We start from the raw sequence: 22234 nt of genomic DNA on the forward strand, positions 1-22234 counted from the left end.
ACTCTGGTGAGAGCTCAAGGTATGGTGAGAATCCAGGATGACACCCAAGATGGGCATGTCAGCAGGGGAGATGGTGATCATGCCTGTTGGTGTAATCTCAGTCTCACCTCCTCTATTATTCCAAGGTGATCAATGACTTGGGTGATCCCACAATGGGTACAACACCCATCCATGCTGGCACATGAACTGCATAACGGATCTGTGTGGTACTCAGTGTAAGCAAGGAACCTTTGGCAGTGACCCAGCCCACGCCATCTGGGACCTCTGAGCCTCTGATGCCAGACACAGTGTTTGCCCAGAGACCCAGATACACCCTGTGCCCTATCATGCAGTCACAGTATTCCCGCAGTCACAGCTACGGGGTGCTGACCTGCATGTCTGTCCTGTCCAAAGAGAGAGCAAAGAGGTTCTCAGAGACAGCTGCTCATGGGTGCTCTGCCTTGGGATTCTGAGTCTTGGAACCTGTGATATGTGGACAGGAAGGGGACACCTCACAGTCCTATGTGGTTGCCTGGTCTCTAGTTTAACCCTTCAAGTGAAAGTCAGTGGGCAATGTGGCTTTTTCCCTAACAAAATCCCCTGCAAAAAAGCAAGCACCACCTCTACTGGTGTCAAGAGGGCACCTTCTGCCCACCAGTGCCAGGCACCTTTGTCAGGAGCTTGAAGAAATAAATGCCTTTTCTTTCACTGGATTAGGTGGATAAGATGCCCTCTGTTAGGGCTCCATTCCAGACTCAGTGTGGTCTGCAAAGCTCTTCCCCATACAAAATCACCAATGGCCTAGGCTGCGCAGTCTCTTCACACTGCGATTTCCGAAGCTGGCACCTCCTCCAGTCCCTGGCTGCGGGAGTCATGGGAGGTGTCCTCACTCATTGCTACAGGTCTGCACCTTCCCCACTACCTCTGTATCCCTCTTCCTTCTGTAGAGTTTTCACCGCAACTAGTCCCTGGGGATGCACTGCCTCTGCTTTTCTTCTGCTATTTTCCTGTAGTCAAAAGCAGCCATCTTTTCCCCATTCAGACATCTTGGAGTCTGCAATTATTTTCATTATGGAATTGGGCTTGTGTGCCATCACACATTTTATAAACACATATATGTGCTTTATTTAAATATAAAGAAATGAAAAAATGATAGTAGTAGGGATAATCAAATAAAACATGACTGGTATTCATCAAACAACTCCAATTATTTTCATTATTTTTATTACTGAGGAATTTGAACACTGGATTCATGAACAGTTTTTCATGTTTAATGACTATTTGTATTTTTTATAATATTCCAGTCCTATGTCTTCTCCTTCTCCTTCTTCTTTTTCAACAGGCAGAGTTAGACAGAGAGAGATAGAGACAGAGAAAGGTCTTCCTTCCATTGGTTCAGCCCCCCAAATGGCTGCAACAGCCGGCGCACTGCACCGATCTGAAGCCAGGAGCCAGGTGCTTCCTCCTGGTCTCCCATGCGGGTGCAGGGCCCAAGCACTTGGGCCATCCTCCATTGCCTTCCTGGGCTACAGCAGAAAGCTGGACTGGAAGAGGAGCAACCGGGACAGAACCAGTGCCCCAACCGGGACTAGAAACTGGAGTGCCGGCGCCGCAGGCAGAGGATTACCCTAGTGAGCCACGGCACCAGCCCTGCCTTTTTATTCTACCAAACTGTTTTTTTCTCATCAGTTATTAAGAAAATAACTTTCATTATTTTGCCATGGTTTTAACTGCCAATCCCTGTTATCCTAGAAGTATTTGAGGGGCTGGCACCATGGCTCACTTGGTTAATCCTCCACCTGCAGCACCAGCATCCCATATGAGCACCAGCTTCTAGTCCCAGCTGCTCCTTTTCCAGTCCAGCACTCTGCTGTGGCCTGGGAGGGCAGTGGAGGATGGCCCAAGTGCTTGGGCCCCTGCACCTGCATGGGAGACCAGGAGGAAGCACCTGGCTCCTGGCTTCAGATCAGCGCAGCGCCAGCCATCGTGGCCATTTGGGGAGTGAACCAATGGAAGGAAGACCTATCTCTTTGTCTCTCTCTCTCTCTCTCTCTCTGTCTATAGCTCTACCTGTAAAATAAATTTTTTTTAAAAAAAGTAGTATTTGAAAGCAAGTATGACATACTATATCATTTATTTTGTAGATGTTTCAGTATTTACTGCTAAAGGATGAAAAAAGTACAATAACCTCACTTGAAATTCAATCCCCTGCTTTCCAGGTTCCCCACCTGGTGGAAGAGGCAGAAGGTCAGGTCCCCATGGAAGGAGACCATCTTGCACTTCCCCACCAGAGCCCTGTCCTCGGGCTCATTGGCTGCACGCAGAGACTTGAGCAGCCCCTGCATTGGCAGGCCCTGTCCACAATGGCACTGCTCACCACCACAGGCACCAGGGCTGCCCACGATGTCCCAGGGCCATGCGGCCCTGCACCACACCCACTGTCACTGCCACTGTGTCCCCCTCCTAGTCCTTGTCCTCATCCTCCCTGTCCTCTGCTGGCCCTGAGGACCCCACCCCGCTGGCATCCCCGCAAGCTGCCCTGGCATTTGTGACCTGCCATGGGGGCTACCGCAGCCCAGGCCTGGGAACTGCATGAGCACAAGCGGTGGCAGTGCCAGTGAGAGCCGCAAGAGCTTGGCTGCTAGGGGACAGATACAGTGAGCCCTTTGAACCACAGAGACTGAGGCAGGCCCCCAGGTCTGGCTGTGTTCCAGTAAGCCCCCAGCCCCCACTCCCTAGCTACAGCTCCCAGCAGCAGCCAGCGCTCTGTCCAGGGGCCCTCAGTCTCTGTGTCCTGTACCTCTCTTTGGCCACAGGCGTCATCCCCCCATTCCTCTCACCTCTGAACCCATGCACCTGCCAGGAACTTGCTTTCCTAGGGCAAGCCCTGCTTCTCCACCAGCTGGGGGCTTTTGAAGCCCCCAGACCCTCTCATGGTGGCAGGGAGACAGAGATAGAGCTGAACTCCTGGGAGGGCTCAGTCAGTGCCTGTGAAGTTAATGGATGAGTGGTGCCCACAGTGACACTGGCTCTCAGATGCCAAAACTGGGCTGTCCAACGGTCTGTAGGCCCCTCCCCTGTCCTAGCAGCCCCTGGTCTCAGGTCCCCACAGGAGGAAACCCGGCTTCAAATCCCAAGCCCGCCCTACTCACTTGCCAAGTGTCCCTGGCCAATCAGATCCACCTGTGTCCTAACTGCCAATGAACAGGGCTACTCAGTCCTCCATCAGTGCATAAATGAACTGCGGGCCTGTGGGGGCAAGATGGGGACAAGATGAGGTTCCAGGTTGGGGGGGGAGCATGGATGCAGAGCAGGTCACTGTCCCCTCACTCCTGACCTTCTGCTCCTTGGCAGATGCACCTTGTTGGTGCCCAACTCAGTGCCCTTGACCCGACACCTGGACGCCCTCCCCTGGGTTGTGTATGGCTTCTGTCCACCTTTCCTGATGACCACCTCAGGGTGTTGGGGTCCTGGGGGTGCCATACAGGAGGAGCAACAGGGGCTTGGGGGACCCCAGAGAAAAGTTGGGGTGACGGCCCTTAGAAATCAGGAAGGCCTCCCAGGGAATGGAACTGTGGGTAAGGTCTCGGAGAATGCATAGGAGTTCACCCAGTAGGAAAAAATAGGCCAGCACCAGCCTCTGCCCACCCAGGTCTGCAGCTGCTCCAGCTTTTGACAACACAGCTGGCCCCATGCTGCCCACTGCGGCCTGGTGAAGGTGCAGAGGAGACGGAGGCCTGTGCCCAGCCCCTTCCTGGCTCTCACCCTCCAGCCACAGGCTCACCTGGAGAGGAGAGCCCAGGCGTCCCCAGGACAGACAGGAGCTGCCATCGCCTTCCAGGGATTCTGGGGGCCACCTCCCCCATGTTCACCTCTAGATGGGGGCCTCTGTCTCCTCTGACACAGTCCCCCAGGGGCGAAACACTCCTGCGTCCTTAGCACAACTGCCTTTCCAGGGAAGGCACTGCTGTGCCCCAGCTCACCAGGGCCGATGCAGCTGGCAGCTCGGTGCCTGGCACACTCCCCACTCCCACCTCGAGGCTGGCACAGTGGGCAGACACCTGAGCCCCCTACAGTTTCCCCCAGAGGCCCACAAGGCCCAGGATGTGCTGCCTCTGAGTTGGCTGCAGCCATGGGGAAAACAAACAGCACTCTGGCTTAAAAGGGGGAAAGAGCGGAGGTGGGCTTCCTGAGAAGGAGCAGCCCCTAGGGACTGGGTGGTTTCTCTGGAGCCGAGCTGGCCCCGTCCTTGTCCCTACGCTGTCTGGCCCCTGTGGGCAGCTGAGCTGCAGCCCCTGACATGTGGGAGTGGCAGTGGCTGAAGCAGGTGGGCTTTGCATGCTCTAGTTCATCTCCTTTAACCACAGCCCTGGGAGAGAGGCACTGTCCTGGCCATCTGTCCCAGCAGATGGAGAAACTGAGGCATGCAACAGGAAGAACATGGGCCCCAGGCGGCAGAGCTAGAGCAGGACTGAGCCAGGGTAGTTGTGGCTTTTGGGTCTGCCATGCCCGGCCTGCCCGGCCTCCAGGCTCTGCTCCCCCCCACCCACCCAAAACGAGGGCCACCACCTGAACTCCTCCAGGCCTCCTCATCTTTGATCTGCTGGCTGTTCCGCTGTGGGGGTCCCAAGTCCAAGTATCCATGCTTCCCCCTGCCGGACCATGGCATCCCGGGGCCCTTCCTCTGAGGCTTGGGAGGGGTCCCGTCTCCACTGGGTGCACTGTCCAGGCCTTGCTGTCTGGGATCCGGGCTCTCCCTCTGACACCACCTCTGGCCTGGCCTAGGGGGCGCTGGCTCCGGCCTCCTCAGCTGTGCTTCTGGGGACCGCGGCTGCTGCCGCTGCGGAGGCCTCCTGCTCTCTACCTACTCATCCGACCTTTGCGTCCACACCGTCCCCGTGCCCACTGGGGCCCGGCTCCCACTCTCGAGGTCCAGTCTCCCGGCCCCGGGAGCTCTCGGCGCCCCTCCCCCCAGTCTCGTGGGCTCTCCTCTAGGTCCCGGCTTCAGCGTCCCATTCCTGGTGGCTGGGCCAAGGGGGCCAGGGCCGTCCCCGCGCTGCTCTGGGGTGAAGCCGCCATGCCTGCTGTGGGGGCTCTCTCCAGCGAGTGCTCCGAATCTGGTCCCTATTCTCCATCTTCTCCCAGGTCCTGGGGCTCCCCGCGCCCTAGTCTCTGGTGGCTTCTTCGTTCCTGGGCAGTCTCGGGCCCCCATTCTCTGACGCGTTCTCCTCCCTCCTTGGGGGCGTCAGCTCCCTATTCTCCAGTGTTTTCTGTCTAGGGGAACCCTGGGTCCCCATTCGCCGCCGCCTCCTTCCCCTCGTCGGGGACTCTCTGTGCCCCGCTCTGCAGCGCTGTCGCCCCGTTCACGGGAAGCCTCAGGCTTGGGGCTCTCTTCCCGCTGCCCAGGGCTGGCAGGTCCATGTTCAGGCCCCGGGGCTTTCTCTCTGTTCCCGGGGCCTCTCCCAGCCTTCCTGGGTCCTGCCTCCCGTGGTGTCCGCCCCTTGTCCCCTAGCAGGTTCCTTGTCAAGTCCTCCCGCAAGGACATCAGCAGCTGCTCTGTGCTCACTTGAACTACGAAGGTCAGCTTCTTCTGGGACCCCACGAGCGGGAAGGGACCCGGGTCTGCGGGCGGCCGGGACGCTCCTGGGTCGGGTGGCTCGGGGGAGCCCATGGCAGAGGGGCCCCTTCCTCCTCCTCGGCCGCCCCTCACCTAGGAAGACTCCCCTCAGGGGGAGAAAAGGGTCTTGGTCTCGTAGCCTCTGTCCCCTGGCTTGGGAACCCGAGAGAACGGGCCTGAGCTGGGACTGGCCATGGGGGGGGGGGGGGGTTCGGGGGACGCAGCCAGGTCCACGGGTGCCTGGGAAGGTGGTAGCGGTGGCGGCGGGGGTGAGGGGTGGCCGAGGAGTGGGAGGTGGCCCCCGCTCGGGGTACTGGGGGCTGCTGCTTTCATGAGGAGGTCCAGAAACACAGAAGGGCTGGGGGAGGTCGGCCAGGGAGCGCTGTTCTGCCCGCAGGGAGGAGTCGTCCTCGGTAGGGGGTGGGGACAGCCAACTGCAGGGTGTCCCCTCCAACTGCCAACCGCCAAATGCCCACAACTTAATGAGGCTCCAGCGGCTGGCAGGAGCAGGCCCCGTTGCGGCTGCACAGGGTGCACGGCACCGGCCCTCGAGGCTGCGGGTGGTTGGCCAGGGAGCCCTGTTCTGCCCGCAGGGAGGAGTCGTCCTCGGTAGGGGGTGGGGACAGCCAACAGCAGGGTGTCCCCTCCAACTGCCAATGGCCAACCGCCCACAACTTAATGAGGCTCCAGCGGCAGGCAGGAGCAGGAGGCCCCCTTGTGGCTGCACAGGGGCACGGCAGGGGCCCTCGCGGCTGAGGCTTCCCCCCAAGGGTGCTGCTGTCCTCGCGGGAGAGCTGCCCTCCTCCTCCTCACTCCCCCAGCACTTCGGCAAGGTCTCCCGCCAGCGTCTCCCCCGCGCCCCAGCCCCTGGGAACTCAGCTGCTCAGCAGGAAGCTGCCTGATGCAGAGGACTGGGCCAGGAAGGGCCGAGGCACCGGAAGAAGGGGGAGGCCAAGTCTTGGACACTAGCTGGGGGACCACGGGAGAGGCCTGAGGGGCAGGCACGCCTGGGTCCAGAGGGTCCCAATCATTGGGGAAGAGGGACTCTGGGTGGGAGCCGCGCTCCTACAGGCGAATGTAGTACTCGCTGCTCACTGAGGGGCTGCGGGCACTGATGAAGGGCAGCACGCTGGGTGTGGACAGCGCCTTGTAGACGGGATCGGAAGGGTTGGCATGGGGGCCCGGGGGCGTGGACGCGGGCTGCCAGGTGGTGCTGCGCCGCCCCGCCCCAGCCCGCCCCCCGCCGGGCCATCTCCCACAGCACTGGAGGTTCAGGCCGCGGCTGCTCTCAGCGATCCTGAGCACCTCATTGGGATCAGTCCCGGGGAAGCCATCATCCCGAAGCAGGAAGTGGACGAGAGGTGCCGGGGCGCTGCAGGCCTCACATGCGGTCCCGCCCCGCCACCTCCCAGGCCACCCTGGTGCCCTTGACTCCCAGCCCTGCGAGGCATGGTGCGAGTGGGGTCCCTTTGGATCCAGGGCTGGAGGCGGGACTACAGGACGAGGGGACTGTCCCTGGTTCCCCTTCTAACCTCAGCTTCCCCAACACCCTGGCCCTGCCTCACCCTGGTCCTCATCAAGGTCAAGACCCTGGCTGGGGGCCCTCATGGCTCCATTCCTACAGCCAGAAGCCTGCCTCTGCAGCTGGGGCCACCACTGCCTCCTTCCCACCCCTGCCAGTGTGCCCCTCATAGCCCCTGCCTGATCAGAGCCCCACCCTCACCTCCTCCCACTGGTGTGTGCACAGGCCCCGCCCCCACCTCCCACTAGTGCGTGCATAGGCCCCGCCCCTCACCTCCTCACCTGGTGAGGGCACAGGCCCCGCCTTCACGAGGCTCCACCCAAGGCCCCTCCCCACACCTCCCACTGGTGCTGCACAGACCCTGCCGCAAACCTCTTTCCACTGGTTTGAGTACACGCCCCACCACCACGAGGCCCCGCCCAGCCCCTCCTCCCACTGGTGCTGCAAGGCCACGCCCCGAGGCCCCGCCCCGCACCTCCTCCCACTGGTGGATGTAGCCATGACAGCCACAGTAGGTGCAGCAGGCTGAGGATCTTGGTGAAGCTCATGATGCGCAGGGCGCACGCCATCTTGTAGACCTCAGAGTCGGTGCCCTTCTCCACGATGAGGAAGATGTAGTCCACGGGGATGGAGGACATGAAGACCATCAAGAACCACGTGCGCAGGTACCTGCGCTTGATCTTTTCAGGGTCCAGGATGATCTCCGTGTTGTCCTCCACCACGATGCCCATGCGGAAGTTGAGCACCAGGTCCAGTAGGAAGAAGGTGTCAGAGACCACACTGAAGATGATCCAGGGGGCAGTGGTCTCCTCCTGAAGAAGGTGATGCCCTGGGGATGTTGATCAGGTTGCCCACCATGAGCAGCAGCATGGTGAAGTCCCGTAGAACCTGCGGAGGAAGGCCCGGGCCTGCGTGCCTGGACAACCAAGGATGGGGAGTCCCCCGCCCCCGCAGTGCTGACCACGTCTGGACCTCACCAAGGCGGGGCCTCTGCTCCCCTGCCAGTGCTGACCACCCCAGCACAACATCAAGGGTGGGAGCTGAACCCCCCCCCCACCACCACCACCACAGCGCTAACCACCTCTGGACCTCACCAAGGCCAAGGGCACTCAGTGCACACAGAATATCACAAGGTCTGAAGGAGAGCTGCCCCCAGGAGTGGGGGTGGGGAGGGCCCTGGGCGCTGGCTCAGATGGCGCTGGTGCAGATGGACCCAGCCCGTCTGGAGCCAGGGCCAAGGGTGCCAGTCCTAGGTGTGGAGAGAGGTGAGAGGCTGAGGCCCATGGGACTTGGCAAGGTCTGGCATTGGCTCCGGCAGCCGCAGGGACAGGAACGATGGGCAGTGTTCCGACAGCCCAAGGTCAACCCCAGGACTCCACCTGGGGGCAGAAGAGGCCCCACCTCCCCGGGCAGATGGCAGGCTGGGAGAAAGCACCTGGCAGGGATGAGCACAGGCCTGTTGGCGAAGGGGAAAATACCATCAGTCCCCCAGGGAGGACACCAAGTGTCCTCCCAGAGCCGGGGCGGTCACTCTGCTGACAGCATCCTGGAGCACTGGGCACGGGGCCAGGACAGAAGCCTGCGTACCAGGGACGTGCTCACAAGGGACAGCACATGACAGGCTGCCTGGCTGGGAGAAGCTTCCCTCCGGCTGGTGGCTTGGGGTTCAGGGTTCAACCCCAGGGGCCCCAGTGTCTGCCAACAATACAGTGGACAGTGAGCATGGGAGGAGTGTGTGCCTGGCAGCCAGCCAGCCCCTCCTGGGTCCTGCCCCCCAGCATCATCTGCCTAAACTCCTCCTGGGGCTCCACCTCCACAGCTTTGGGTTTTCAGTTTCTGCACAGGTTCACGGGCCAGGTTCTGTTCACACGAGTGTCCTGCCCAGGTCAAGGAACCCACGGCTGTGTCACAGCCCCCATGTCTGCCATCCTGCTCTGCTCCAGTGCCTCACTGCACCCTGACCACGTCCTTCCCACTGGGGCCCCGAGTAATCAAGACAGGCCATGAAGGGGCTGGTGCTGTGGCATAGTGGGTAAAGCCACCGTCTGCAGTGCCAACATCCCATATGGACACCGGTTCGAATCCTGGCTGCTCCACTTCTGATCCAGCTCTCTGCTATGGCCTGGGATAGCAGTAGAAGATGGCCCAAGTCCTTGGGTCCCGGCACCCACATGGGAGACCTTGAAGAAGCTTCAGGTTCCTGGCTTTGGATTGAGACAGCTCTGGCCACTGTGGTCAACTGGGGAGTGAACCAGTGGATGGAAGACCTCTCTCTCTCTCTCTCTCTGCCTCTCTTTCTCTCTGTGTGTAACTTTCAAATAAATAAATCTTTAAAAAAAAAAATCCACGGGGCGGGCGTGTGGCACGGGGCTGGCTGTTGGGGGCATTTCAGGAGTGAACCAAGGGATGAGGTGGTCTCCCTTTCTCTGCCTTTCAAGTAAAGTGAAAATAGGTAAAACTTTTTAAAAAACAAAGCCTGAGAAATTAAAAAGAAAAAAGCTACCCGCTTCCAAACAGCAAGGAGACAGCGCTGCAAGAGGAGGAGGAGCACCATGGGTCTGAGCTCCACCTGCAGCCCAGGCTGCTCCTCTCCCACGCCTCTTGCTGGGGAGGCCATACGCTGAACACCCGCTGTCGGAGGCCAGCACACCTGGGCCTGCGGGAGCCCTTGCACGAAAGGCTTCACTTGCACAGGGAGACGTCTCCAGAGAACCATCTTGGCCCAGCGCCGGCCAGGCTGCCAGCCCTCTGTGCCGGCCCCCGCTCCCCCGCTGCAGCCTGCTGGCCTGGCCGCCTGGCCCCCTGCAAGCTCCCATGTCCGGCACCAAGGGACCCTCGCCTCCATCGCAACCGCCCCCTCCCGCCCAGCCCGTCTCAGTGTAGTTACAGCCCCACGGCTCTGGGCCAGTGTGCAGTGTCAGTCTTTCCCACATAAAAAGACGCCCACCGGGCACCCAGGAGGGCAGAAGGCTCCCAGCGTTCGAGGTCCAAGTCCTGCCGGTCTGGCTTCCCCCACTGGGCCCGAACGCCAGGAAGCCAAGGGACACACTCAGGTTAGGCCCCGCCCCAGCCCCACCCCAGCCCCACCCCTCCAAAGCCCGCCCCAGTGGCCCCACCTACTTCCAGGGCCCGCTCCCAGCGGCCCTGCCTTCCATGCCCTGCCCCAAACTGCTGGTCCTGTTGCGAGGAGCCTGGGACGCCCGCATCCTCCCTCTCTGCAGGTCCCAGCCTCTGGGGAACACCTGTCAGCCTCCCCGTTTAGGTCAAATAGTTTTTAAGTAAAGCAGACTAAGTTGGCAACCGAGTCGTTTTCAAACCACGCAGCGGTTTGCGGGCCTAGAACCGAGAGACAGAGGGTGTGAAGCTTCATGGGAACACTGGTGGTGGCGGATCAGGGACTCTCCGGGAGCACTGGTGGGGGGTCTGGGACTCTCCGGGAGCACTGGTGGTGGGGGTCAGGAACTCTCCGGGAGCACTGGTGGGGGGGTCAGGGACTCTCCGGGGGGGTGGAGAGGGTCAGGGGCTCCACACAGGATTTGGGGTTGGGGGAAGAAGGTCGGGGGCTTCATGGTAGCACTGATGGGGAGGCTGAGGAGCTTCATAGGAGCTTGGGGGTGGAGCAGAGTCCGCCCAGGTCAGCGGTCCCGTGGCTGAGCAGGCAACCATGAGAAGGGCTGGGCCTGAACCCACCGCCCTAGCTCAATGCAGGCAGAGGAAGCCCGGATGTTGTCCCGGGCAAGAGCTCCCGCAGGCCCCGCCCCTCCCCAACACGGCCCAAGTGGTGCCTGGCATCTACCTCGGGGTCGGATCCTGAGGAAATCATCCAAAAGAAAGAGAAAAACATTAAAAAGCAATTTACACCCAGGCATGCATAGCAGCTCTGTCCGCGAGAGCCAGAGGCTGGCCAGGGCCCAACTCAGGCTGGCCCGGGCTGGCCCACCAGTGACCTGGGCACTGTGGGGGTGGGGGCAGAGGCTTCTGGTCCCAGAGATAGGGCCATGGGGAAGCACCTGCGATGTTGGGAAGACCCAGCCCTCACTTCCACCCCCAATGTGCAGCCTGGACCAGCCACTTTCCTGCTCAGACCCCTGGGTCACCGTCTGGCCTTGGGAGCTCCCTGACCCCAAAGGTCATCTGGCCCCATGGCAGCTGGCTGATCAGACACCAGCTCGGGTGACGGAGGGGAAACTGAGGCGCATCAGGCCGTGAGGGGTCAGCTCGCAGCTCTGCTGCTCAGCCCCAGGGGTCCTCAGCTCCTGCTGAGACCCCAGCATGGAGACCAGGTCCACCCCGTGGGGTGTGAGGTTGGAATGGAGCAGGAGGCAGCCAGGAATCAGGGAGTAAATCCTGGAGGGATTAGAGGGATTAGGCTCTAAACTGGGGCTGCACAGCAGGTGTCACAGATTAAGAGACAGAGATGCCAGCTCCCCTGCCAGGGACGCTCACTGGCCAGAGAAGCCTAGGGCAGCAGCAGCGATGAGACCATCCTGGGGCACCACAGGCAGGGGTGGGGGGGCGCAGGGCTGCGGCTCAGGTGCCCTGGGATGGCTGGATGTGGGGTGAGGGTCAGAGGCTGGGCAGCAGGAAGCTGAGCAGGGACCCCTAGGTCAAAGTAGGGCAAGTTTCCCAAGCAGGGAGTTGGGGAAGAAACAGGGGAGGAGGGCCCCCAGCCACCCTGATCCCTCCTCCCACACTCCCTAGGAGAGGCTGGTGACTGACCCCTGCCATGGCCACCCAGCAGCCACCGTGGGGGACTGGAGGATGTGGCCCCCGCCCCCTGTCTTTCAGCAGCATGGCACATATGTGCTGTGGACTGGAAGAGGCCCACGCAGAGCTGCAGGGTGGGCAGAGCTGGGGCCAGGACCTTCCCCTACCCAGAAGGAGGCCCGCCAGAGGCCAGCAGGACCCTCAGAGTCAGCGCAGCTGCCACCATACCATCTAGCCCAAGCTCCCTTCTCCTCGAGTGTCCTCTGCCTGGGACCCCTCCTTCCACCTGCCCAACTCTGCCCGGGACCTCCTGCCCCTGGAACCAGAACAGCAGCATCCCCAGCTTGGCAAGCAGGGGTCCTCAAGGGTCCTAGGTGGGCTCAGGCCAGTTTATTGAAGAGGAATCGGGGGCAGGAAGCAAACTTCATGCTCGAGGAGGGGACAGCACCGGCCTGGGATGGGCCCCATGAGGAAGAAAGAACAACGTGAAGGGGACATGGAGAGGACCCTGGCCAGCACCCCACACAGACGGACACACAGACACAGAGGGACACATGAGACACAGACACATGCATGAGCACACACAGGTACTTGTCCAAGTCCATAGGAGAATGAACTTCAGTGTTTGCTTTGGTCCCACTCAGGTCCAGCAGCCCCTGGCACTCATGCTGTCCACTGCCTGTCCCTGGGTCTGTCCCATTCCCCACAGGCCTGGAGAGGGCCCCTGCCCTGCCGTGCACCTACCACACCACGGCAGAAGTCAATGTTCTGAATTAAGCCGGGTGCCCGCAGTGTGGCTGTGTCTCTCTGGGATCCCAGAGTCTGGGGGCACATGGTGACCACAGCAGGGCCTGAGGCCCCAGCGACTTTGCTGGGAAACTTTTAGGTCCCTTTTTAAAATGTGGCTAATCAGAGCCAGCGCCCCACATGAGCACTGGTTTGAGTCGCAGCTGCTCCACTTCTGATACAGCTCCCTGCTATGGCCTGGGAAAGCAGTGGAGGGTAGCCCAAGTGCTTGGGTCCCTGCATCCACATGGAGACCTGGAAGCAGCTCTTGTCTTCAACCTGATCCAGCCCCAGCTTTGGCCAACTAGGGAGTGAACCAGCAGATGGAAGACCTCTATCTCTGTAACTCTGCCTTTCAAATTAATTAATTGGTTAATCTTAAAAAAAATAATAAAATAATGTGGCCACTGGGTCTCATGTTGCCCCCCCCCCAGCCCCCAGGGACGATTCATTTGTCTGGCTGGCCCCTCACTTGGTCACAGCAGTTGAAGAGCCCTCGCCGCCCACAGCATCTCCCACCCACCCTGGGGACAGCTGCCCCCAGCAGCAGAAAGTCCAAGACCTCTTACTGCCCAAGGAAGGGACGACTGACTCAGTGCCCAGCCTCAGCCCTGTACCCACTCCCCGCCCATAGGCGTCCTGCTGGTGGTGGGGCGGTCATGCTGGAGGCAACTGGGCTGGAGGGGAGACGCAGCCCTGTGACCAGATGGCACTGGGCCTGGGCCAAGAGCAGGAAGCCCATGGCTCCTGACCGTCCTGCATCAAACACGGGACCACTGAGCCGACCCACCTGAGCTTTCCCAAGCTAGACAGGGGTTGGCAAGTTCAGGCTGCTGGCGGGGTCTGACTGCACCGCTGGGAACCGGACTTTGTTCCATGGCCCTGGACCCCAGAGTCTGCAGTTCTCAAGCACTGAGGGTGGGGATGGGTCAGGAACCAGAAGTTCTCAGACCCTGTTCTGCAGGCCTGGGTAGGGGGCCTCCGGGAGCAGGAGAATCTGGGCTCTGTGGGCCCAGGCTCGGGCAAGGACTGCCAGGGCAGAGGGCGCGGCGGGCCTGGGCGCTGTCCACGGTGCTTTAGTCTCCCACTCCCTGAGCGCAGGCCAGGAGGGCCCCAGAGGCGCCCCACTCACCCCGCCCGCGCACGCAGCCGGGACACACCCGGTGCATGCCTCCTGCACCACTGGGCCCGCGTTCCCCGGAGCCCCGCGCCCGAGGCCCAGCTCATGTTCATCTCGCTCCGGCGCCCGGGGAGAGAGGAGTCCACTCACAGCGGCCCGGCCCTGGACCCTGCCCAGTGCCTGGGCGCGCACGACCCGCTCACGCCTCGGTGGCTACATGCCCACCTTCACCCTGCACAGCTCCCGTGGCTCGCGGAGACGCCGAGCCCCGCCCCCTCTCAGGCTCGCGGGCCCCACTTAACCCCATCCCCGCCCGCCTGCCCTTCCTCCTCCTCGAAGGCCGGGTTGCCCTCCACTCCTCCTCAGCGCACAGCCCCGGGCTCTGCCGCCGTGTCCTGTGACAGGGGGAGAGGGTGCCCCCCGAGGACGGCCGGCGCGCTAGCTGAAGTCGCCGGGCTGGTGGATGATCCAGGCCCCCGCGGACTTCATGCGCTCTTGCTCGCACTCCACCGCCATCTGGCTGCTGAACATGCGCAGCGAGAACTTGTTGACGCCCGGCTGCAGGAGCGCGCCCAGTTGGCGCTACATGAAGCTGGCCAGGCTGCCGCGTGGTTCCCCGGCCGGCCCGCCTCCTCGCTGCCCGCCTCCGCCGCTGGCCCCGCGCCCGCGGTCGCCCCGCTGCACGAGAACACCACCTTGGGGCCGCGCGCCGGGCCCTAGGGCCCCGCGGGGCTGTACTGCGGGTCGCCGCGCCCGCACTAGCCTTGCGGGCTGCCCTTGGCCGCGCTAGCCACGCCGGGGGTGCCCGAGCCGTCGCACCAGCTGTCCCGGCTACAGAGCCGGGCGGGTGAGCCGCCTTCGTGCGCTGCCCTGGGGGCCGTGGTCCCGGGCCGGGCGGGCTCCGCTGGGGGTGCGGGGTCAAGCGGGCGGCGCGGGCAGCTGCTGCTTGGTGGGGGGGGGGGCGCTGGAGGCGGTGCAGGGGTCTCGCCCAGACTCTGGACTCTCCCCGGGCTGCCCGCCGCCCCCGCGCGCGTCCTTAGCGAGGCGGCGCAGGCAGGGAGCGGAGCAGCCGCCGTCACCGCTGGCCCGGGCCCGAGCCCGAGGGAGGGGCGCGGAGTCTCCATGGCGGGGCCGAGGTTGGGGGGGTCGCCCCGCCTCTGCCTGCACCCCCTGCCCGCTCCCTATGCTCTGGCGGAGGAAACTGAGGCTGCGGGGTCGGACGCCCAAGGTTACGCAGCCTTGGGCCCGCGGAGGCAGCCGAGGGGAAATTGAGGACCAGCACTGTGGCACAGCAGATTATTACCCTGGCCCGAAGTGCCGGCATCCCATATGGGCGCCGGTTCTAGTCCCAGCTGCTCCACTTCCAATCCAGCTCTCTGCTATGGCCTAGGAAAGCAGTAGAATATGGCCCAAGTCCTTGGGCCCCTGCACCAGTGTGGGAGACCTGGAGGAGACTCCTGGCTCCTGGCTTCAGATTGGCACAGTTCTGGCCATTGTGGCCAATTGGGGAGTGACCCAGCGGATGGAAGACACCCCCCCCCCCCGCCTACCCTATGTGTAACTCTCTCAAGTAAAAAATAAAAAAATCTTTTAAAAAAAGAGGATGATAGGGAACTTATGTGATCTTTCTTCTAGTAAGAACTTTTTAAAATTTATTTGAAATGCAGTTTGAGAGAGAGAGAGAGAAGGAGAGGGGGAGAGAGAGACAGATATTCAATGTACTCCCCAAATGGCTGCAATACCCAGGACTAGGCCAGGCCCCACTCGGGAGCCAGAAGCATCCTCTGGATGTCCCAAGGGGGTGCAGTGGAACAAGAACTTGTGCCATCTCCCACTGCTTTCCCAGGCCTTCAGCAGGGAGCTGGATCAGAAACAGTACAGTTGGGACTCAAACCAGAGCCCATATAGGGTTGCAGGCACTGCAGACAGCAGCTTAGCTCACTGTGCTACAGTGGCAGACCCCCCTTTCTACTGCTACACCACTGAACATTTTAGCAAAGGACAAATCCCTTTGTCTTATCCTTACAGAGAAGGCTCCATGTAAAATGACATGATCTTCAAACTCATGAAGGTCCTCAACTACAGATAATGCCTGATATTTGATATTTGGGAAAGCCAACTTAAGTCAGCATTAAGTCTATGATTCTGTAGGTTCTTTACATGAGAAAGCACCAACTCCAAGGATAAAAAGGATTAGGAAAAATATTAAGGACTCTATTGACAGGCTACTGTATCTGCATTATTTTAGTTTGGACGCTGTCTGTTTCCAAAAAAAATAATTGTCTTTCTTTTGGAATTGGGCTGCAGCCCACCAGTGGCCTCCAGTTACTAAACTTGTACACTTGATATGACTGACTTTTGTGCAGTGAAAATAGGTGCAGGGCAGGAGAACTGCTTCCCTTTCTAAAATCTCTTGCCTACTGAAAAGATAAGAGTATCCATGAATGTCTGTGCCTGGATTCTAGAAGATTCTGAGAGTTACAAAGTGTTCAGGGAGAAGAGAAGATATAAATATATGATCTGAGGTGGTTTTTCCCCTGCCCTTGAAGAGCAATGAGGCCCTAGGCAGGGAGAATTAAAGGATGCACTCAGAAAGTAACACACATGTATGTAACTCCATCATTCTATACCCACTCTGTAAGCCAAGCACTAGAAGGAGAATGAGTAAAAAGCCTCAGAATGCGATTCATTTCTGAGGTGGACACCATTTATACTTTACCTGTGTGTTTGCAGTAAAGCTAAGGTACAGAGGAGCCTGAGGATAAGTCCACACATATACTCTCCTTCTGAGATCTCGTCATGTCTCACTGGCCACTGCTGTCTTGCTAGCCAGGCACCAGGATTCATTTCCAATCTATGGTGCCTCTGGAGGACACACAATGTGCAGGGCTGGTGTAGTGGGAAGACTTGCTTCCAAACAGCTGCTTGGCAATCTAGCTATGAGGGCACGAGGGACAGTGCTGTTACCTGCACAGAAACAGAAGAGAAACAGGGCAGGATCAGCACAATGTGTGTAATTCCTAAGAACTGAGACTGGGGATGGGTGGGATGTCAGAGATCCCGCTCCAATGCAGGATTCTCGTTAGATGAAGACTCATAACCTAGACCCTATAACTGTCACACTTTATATTTCCTCACATGAGTAACCACAGAGCAGCAGAGTTATCAAGTACACAAAGGAAAAATGCAGTGACCTATTCCTTCTCCTACTGTAACTGTTCATGGGACAGACCATGTACAGTCCAGAAAGGACTGCCAAACATTGGGGTCAAGTGTGTGATGGGATACAATACTGAACACAGGGAGAGCATCCTGTGGATAGGGTGTCAAAAAATAGAGGTACATTTTCAACCCAGAACAGACAATTACTGTTAACTGACTTGCAGATGTAGCAAAATTCACCAAGCAAACAAGATGTTGTGGAGTAAGCAACTGACAAGGGGAAATGAAAACACACAGAAGAAAGGAGGAAGGTAACTTTGTAACTTAGGGGAGTCCAGGAGGACCCACAGAAATGAGCCAATAAGAAACCAGGGGAGGGACCTGTGTGCTGAGATATAAATCCTTGCTTTAACTGCTGGGGTATGCCTGTTCATCAGACACCTAATCTTGCATGACTGATCATAATGTCTTGCTTTCACTGCACATCCTGAGTGCAAGATCACCTCTTGAATGGACCAGTGAGGATTATTTCCCACAAGGGTTACTTACTTGTCTACAACTACTTGTCTTCTCCAGAAGCCAACCAGCCAAACTTTCCCTTTCCTCCTTGGGGTTTCAGAGGGGGAAACATGACATGAAGACCCCAGTTCCCCCACTGAAGAACTCTTTGCTGAGGCTGCAGAAGGTCCTATTTCAGAAAACTCAAGATCTGCATCCTATCCAATGTGAGTCATGAACTTCCAAATGTCATCACTCCAATACAAAGAATCACTGAATGCTGCCCTCAGGAGGGAGGGGGAGCTCTTCATTGAAAACCCTGATGCTTTCTTCCATCCTTCGAGTAGTAGAGTTTTCCTCTGACCCTACCATCTTGGTTTCTATGTAAAAATAATGCCAGTATAAGGGAGATAGTTAGGCCGGACCATAAATAGCAGGTCCTAGTGGTGTGGAACAGCAGTTTTATTGCAGAATACTTGTTGGTCATGGTACTTGATCACAGACACTCTTGTGTGAAATGAAGGCATTCCAAGCTGTGGCTTAACTGACTGCACAACAGTCACCCAGACAGCTTACATTTTAACCAAGAGTAGAGAAGGTTTCATGTTCATCAGCAACAATACTTAGCATTTCCATGTTTCAGTCTACACAGAGCACTAGCCTTCCCCAAGGCAAAGTAATCAAGCAATGGACTTACTGTGTGGCGTTGGCTGTAGACACGTTGAGCTGCTCAGAGCAGGCACAGAGACTGAACTATGACTTTTGTTTAAGTTGGGTTTTGTCAATGAGGAAGTGGAAGATGAAAATGACAATGGAATGGACATATCGCATGAGAGGAATTGTAATGACAAATCACAAAATCTGCTGAGAAACTAACAGAAGTAAAAAGGATGACTGAAAAATAATGCTAAGTCACTGAATGAGAATTCTTTAGGGCATCAAAGAAAATGAATGGAACAGACTGGAGATATGAATGGGCCACTCCAAATTAAATTTTCAGGGAGGGCGATTTATGTTCAAGTCTTTTGTAATAAAGACAGGGGAGAGAGGCATTACCAAATCTTGGTAATTTCACTTCCTAAGTATCTCTTTAATCCACCCATTGGCGTCTCTCAATACAAACCTGCTATATTGGAACATGTACAGAAATATCTGGTAGTTAACTACATCATTCATCATTTTAATATACAGTTGCAATAATTTTACTTCACAATTACTTGTACAGGACGGTTTTTCTACAATGTAGGAAACAATACAATGTAAATATGTCCTGAAGAAGCAAGAGATCCCAAAAGGAGAAGAAATTGAAAAAAGCTTTGAGAACCTACTAAATGAAATAATTATTGGCAATTACACAGGTCTTTCATGAGACGTGGACATCCTGATAGAAGAAGCTCAAGGAATCCCAAGCTGACTCATTCAAAAGAAGATCTTACCCAAGGCATCTTGTAGTCAAACTGTCAAAAGTAAAGGATAAGAAGAGAATGCTAAAAACAGTAAGAGAACAGCAACAGTTACACATAAGGGAAAATCAATTAGATTAACTTCAGACCTCCCTGCAGACATCCCACAGGTAGGAACAGAGTGAGACGATATATTCAAGATTATAAGGGAAAAAAAATACCAACCAAGATTATATCAGCCAAATTTTGTCCTTTAAAAGTGAAGGACAAAAATTGGTATTTTTCAGGTAAGCAAAAACTGCAAATCAGACCAGTCTTACAGGGAATTCTGCAGGAGGCCATACATTAGAAGTAAGCATCACGAAAGCACATGACACTGCCAACTTCAGGAAGTATAATCAGTATTCAGTATTACACAGAAGGAATAATCAGTATTCAATCCACCAAATGACAGGGTTAGCTCTCATCAGTCAGTAATAATTTTGAATATAAACAGATTAAATTCTCTAGCCAACGACTTAGGTAGGCTGTCCCAAAAGGAGAAACACCATATATGCTCACTGAGCTGTGGTTACTAATAGGGCACCTAATAGGCAATCCAGATAAAAGATTTTAAGATGGCAGAATAGAGAGGGAGCTCATTGCTCTAGTCTAGAAGATAGTTTTAAGAGGGGAAAAAAGTGGAGATTGCAATCTCAAGAAAGGGGAAAAACTTCAGAGGACACTCCATGCAAAGTAGAGGACACTGGATCTGTGTGGAGGGTGTGGACACACAGAACTCAGTAACCAAGTGGCCAAGAGCATCAACACCAGCTTTGGAGAGTGAGCTGAGATCACTGAAGTAGCCCAAGCCACTGGCGATAAAGCTGAGGGAACAGCCTGGAAGGAGTTTGGCTTGAAGCCCTGTGGGAGACAGTGTACCTGCCACCTAGAAGAAAAAAGGGGGGGCATATGTTTCTATCTCCCTGAGCCACCCTGCATCAGTATCCTGTAACTAGCTGAAGTATGGCGGGAACCATTTTGGACATACTTATCAGCTGTTCCAGCTTCTGTCCATGTACCCAGCAACCAGCTGAGATGAGACGCCTGAGTCTGGCTGGGAGAACTGACAGGGGTCTGGGCGGTTTTGACTGCGGGAGCCTTGTGTGCTGGGATTGTGAAAACACTGTGGCTGCATGGAAGGGTGCAGGGTGTGGCCGGGTCCCTGAGCAGTCATTCTGGGCTGCTCCACATGCTCAGGTTGCCCTGATTCTCTGGTGAGAGTCATTGCTGCAGGATCCAGGCTCACACTGTGAACTGCACTGATGCTTTGTGTGTTCTTGTGGCAGTGTGGACGAATACAACACTCACTGGGGCTAGAGCTCTGCAACTGGTCTCCTTGGAGCAGAGAAGGTGAGCATGAGAGTATGACAACAGAACTGATAAAACTCTCTCCTCTTACAAAAAAATAAGAGAGATTGGCCAGTGCCACGGCTCACTTGGTTAATCCTCCACCTGCGGCACCGGCACCTCAGGTTCTAGTCCCAGTTGGGGTGCCAGATTCTGTCCCGGTTGCTCCTCTTCCAGTCCAGCTCTCTGCTGTGGCCTGGGAAGGCAGTGGAGGATGGCCCAGGTCCTTGGGCCCTGCACCTTCATGGGACACCAGGAAGAAGCTCCTGGCTCCTCACTTTGGATCGGTGCAGCGCACCAGCCGTAGTGGCCATTTGGAGGGTGAACCAACAGAAAGGAAGACCTTCCTCTCTGTCTCTCTCTTATTGTCTAACTCTGCCTGTCCAAAAAAAAAAGAGATACCACCACCACCATGTTGATTGCAATACGGTTCACAGCAGCCACAAGGAATAAACATGGATTAAACCAAGATTTCCATCATCAGATGAATTACTAAGGAAAACATGGTATAGATTGACGATCAAATGTTATTCAGGACTTAAAAATAATGAAATTTTATCAAGTGCATCAAAATGGAGCTACTGGAGGACTTCATCTTAGAGAAATCAGCCAGAAAAAGAAAAATACCACATGTATTACCTTACATGTGAAAGTTAACTTTTTGAAAAATTCAAAACACAAAAACAAACAAAAAAAAATGCCAATGTGTATCACTATTGCTGCAAATATACTCCTAGAAAACACTGTTTGATAACCTGGGCAAACCAGTGGTTAAGAACGGAACACTGGGGCCGGAACTGTGGCATAGTGGGTTAAGCATCCATTGTGTTGCCGGCATCCCATATGGGCACCAGTTTAAGTCCAGCTGCTCCACTTCCAATCCTCTTCCTTGCTGATGGCCTGAGAAAGCAATGGAAGATGGCCCAAAGGCTTGGGCCCCTGCAACATAGTGGGAAAGATGGAAGAAACTCTTGGTTCCTGGCTTTGCACTGGGCCACCTCCAGACATTGTGGCCATCTGTGGAATGAACCCATATTTATGGGAGACCTCTAACTCTATGCCTCCCTCTCTCTGTAACAATACATCTCAAGAAAACTAATTTTTTTTTAATTTAATGTCCTAAAATAAAAGATCATCATACTTCTCTGGTGGAACTTTATTCTTTCTACCTTTTACCTATGAATATTATGGTTACCCTGAATATTACATGGATTATAATCATATCATGAAAAATAGATGAAAAGAGGAAAGGAAGGAGGGGAAAGGGGGAGAGAGGAAATTCTGGGTTTATTCTTAGAACTGTACTTACACAATGCATGAAATATGTTCTCTTTTCATTCATTTTAAAAATAATTGAAGGGGCAGGGGCTGCGTGGCAGTGTGTTAAAGCCCAGGCTTGAAAGGTGGGCATCCCACATGGGCACAGGATCTAGACTCCACTGCTCCTCTTCTGATCTAGCTCTCTGCTATGGACTGGGAAAGCAGTAGAAAATGGCCCAAGTCCTTGGGCCCCTGCACCCATGTGGGAGACCTGGAAGAGGCTCCTCGTTCATAACTTGCGACTCGCTCATTTCTAGCCATGTGGCAATTTGGGAAATGAACCAGCAGAGTGAAGACTTCTCCCTCTATCTCTACACCTCTTTCAGTAATTTTGTCTTTTAAGTAAGTAGAAGTAAATTTTAAAATTTAAATTTTAAAAAGAAAAAAGAATGTTACATTAGTATAGTTTTAATGATCTGTGATTACTTTAAATTTAGGGTGTATAAATAAAATGGTCATTTTTCCATTCAACTGATTATACTTGTTACTTATATTCCCTATAAACGAGGGTTTCTAATCTTTCCTTATTTTTAGAAGATCTATTTTGTTTTTTACAAAGACATTGTTACATACAGAGAGTGAGAAAGAAGGAGAGATCTTCCATCTGCTGGTTCACATTTCCAGATCCCCCACATGGGTGCAAAGTCACAAGCACTTGGGCTGCTCTCTCCTGCTTTGGTGCATTAGCATGGAGTTGGATCAGAAATGGAGTATAAACTGGTGCTGTGGCA

At 56.1% G+C, this 22234-nt stretch overlaps 1 protein-coding gene and 2 pseudogenes across 1 annotated transcript in view; all 3 read right to left on the bottom strand.

The window, feature by feature from the left end:
- Positions 1-5144: 5144 nt before the first annotated feature.
- On the bottom strand, positions 5145-7173 carry LOC127485597 (serine/threonine-protein kinase LMTK3-like; annotated as a pseudogene).
- LOC127489584 (potassium/sodium hyperpolarization-activated cyclic nucleotide-gated channel 2 pseudogene) lies at positions 7123-8111 on the bottom strand (annotated as a pseudogene).
- A 6565-nt stretch (positions 8112-14676) lies between these two features.
- LOC103347041 (trafficking protein particle complex subunit 9) overlaps positions 14677-22234 on the bottom strand; it is a 225767-nt gene continuing 218209 nt past the window's right edge. Inside the window, exon 21 of the mRNA XM_070063804.1 lies at positions 14677-16698. The gene's annotated coding sequence lies outside the window, so the exon portion shown is untranslated. The remainder of the gene's footprint in view (positions 16699-22234) is intronic.

Source organism: Oryctolagus cuniculus, chromosome 19 (assembly GCF_964237555.1).
Source record: "Oryctolagus cuniculus chromosome 19, mOryCun1.1, whole genome shotgun sequence".
Lineage (NCBI taxonomy): Eukaryota > Metazoa > Chordata > Mammalia > Lagomorpha > Leporidae > Oryctolagus > Oryctolagus cuniculus.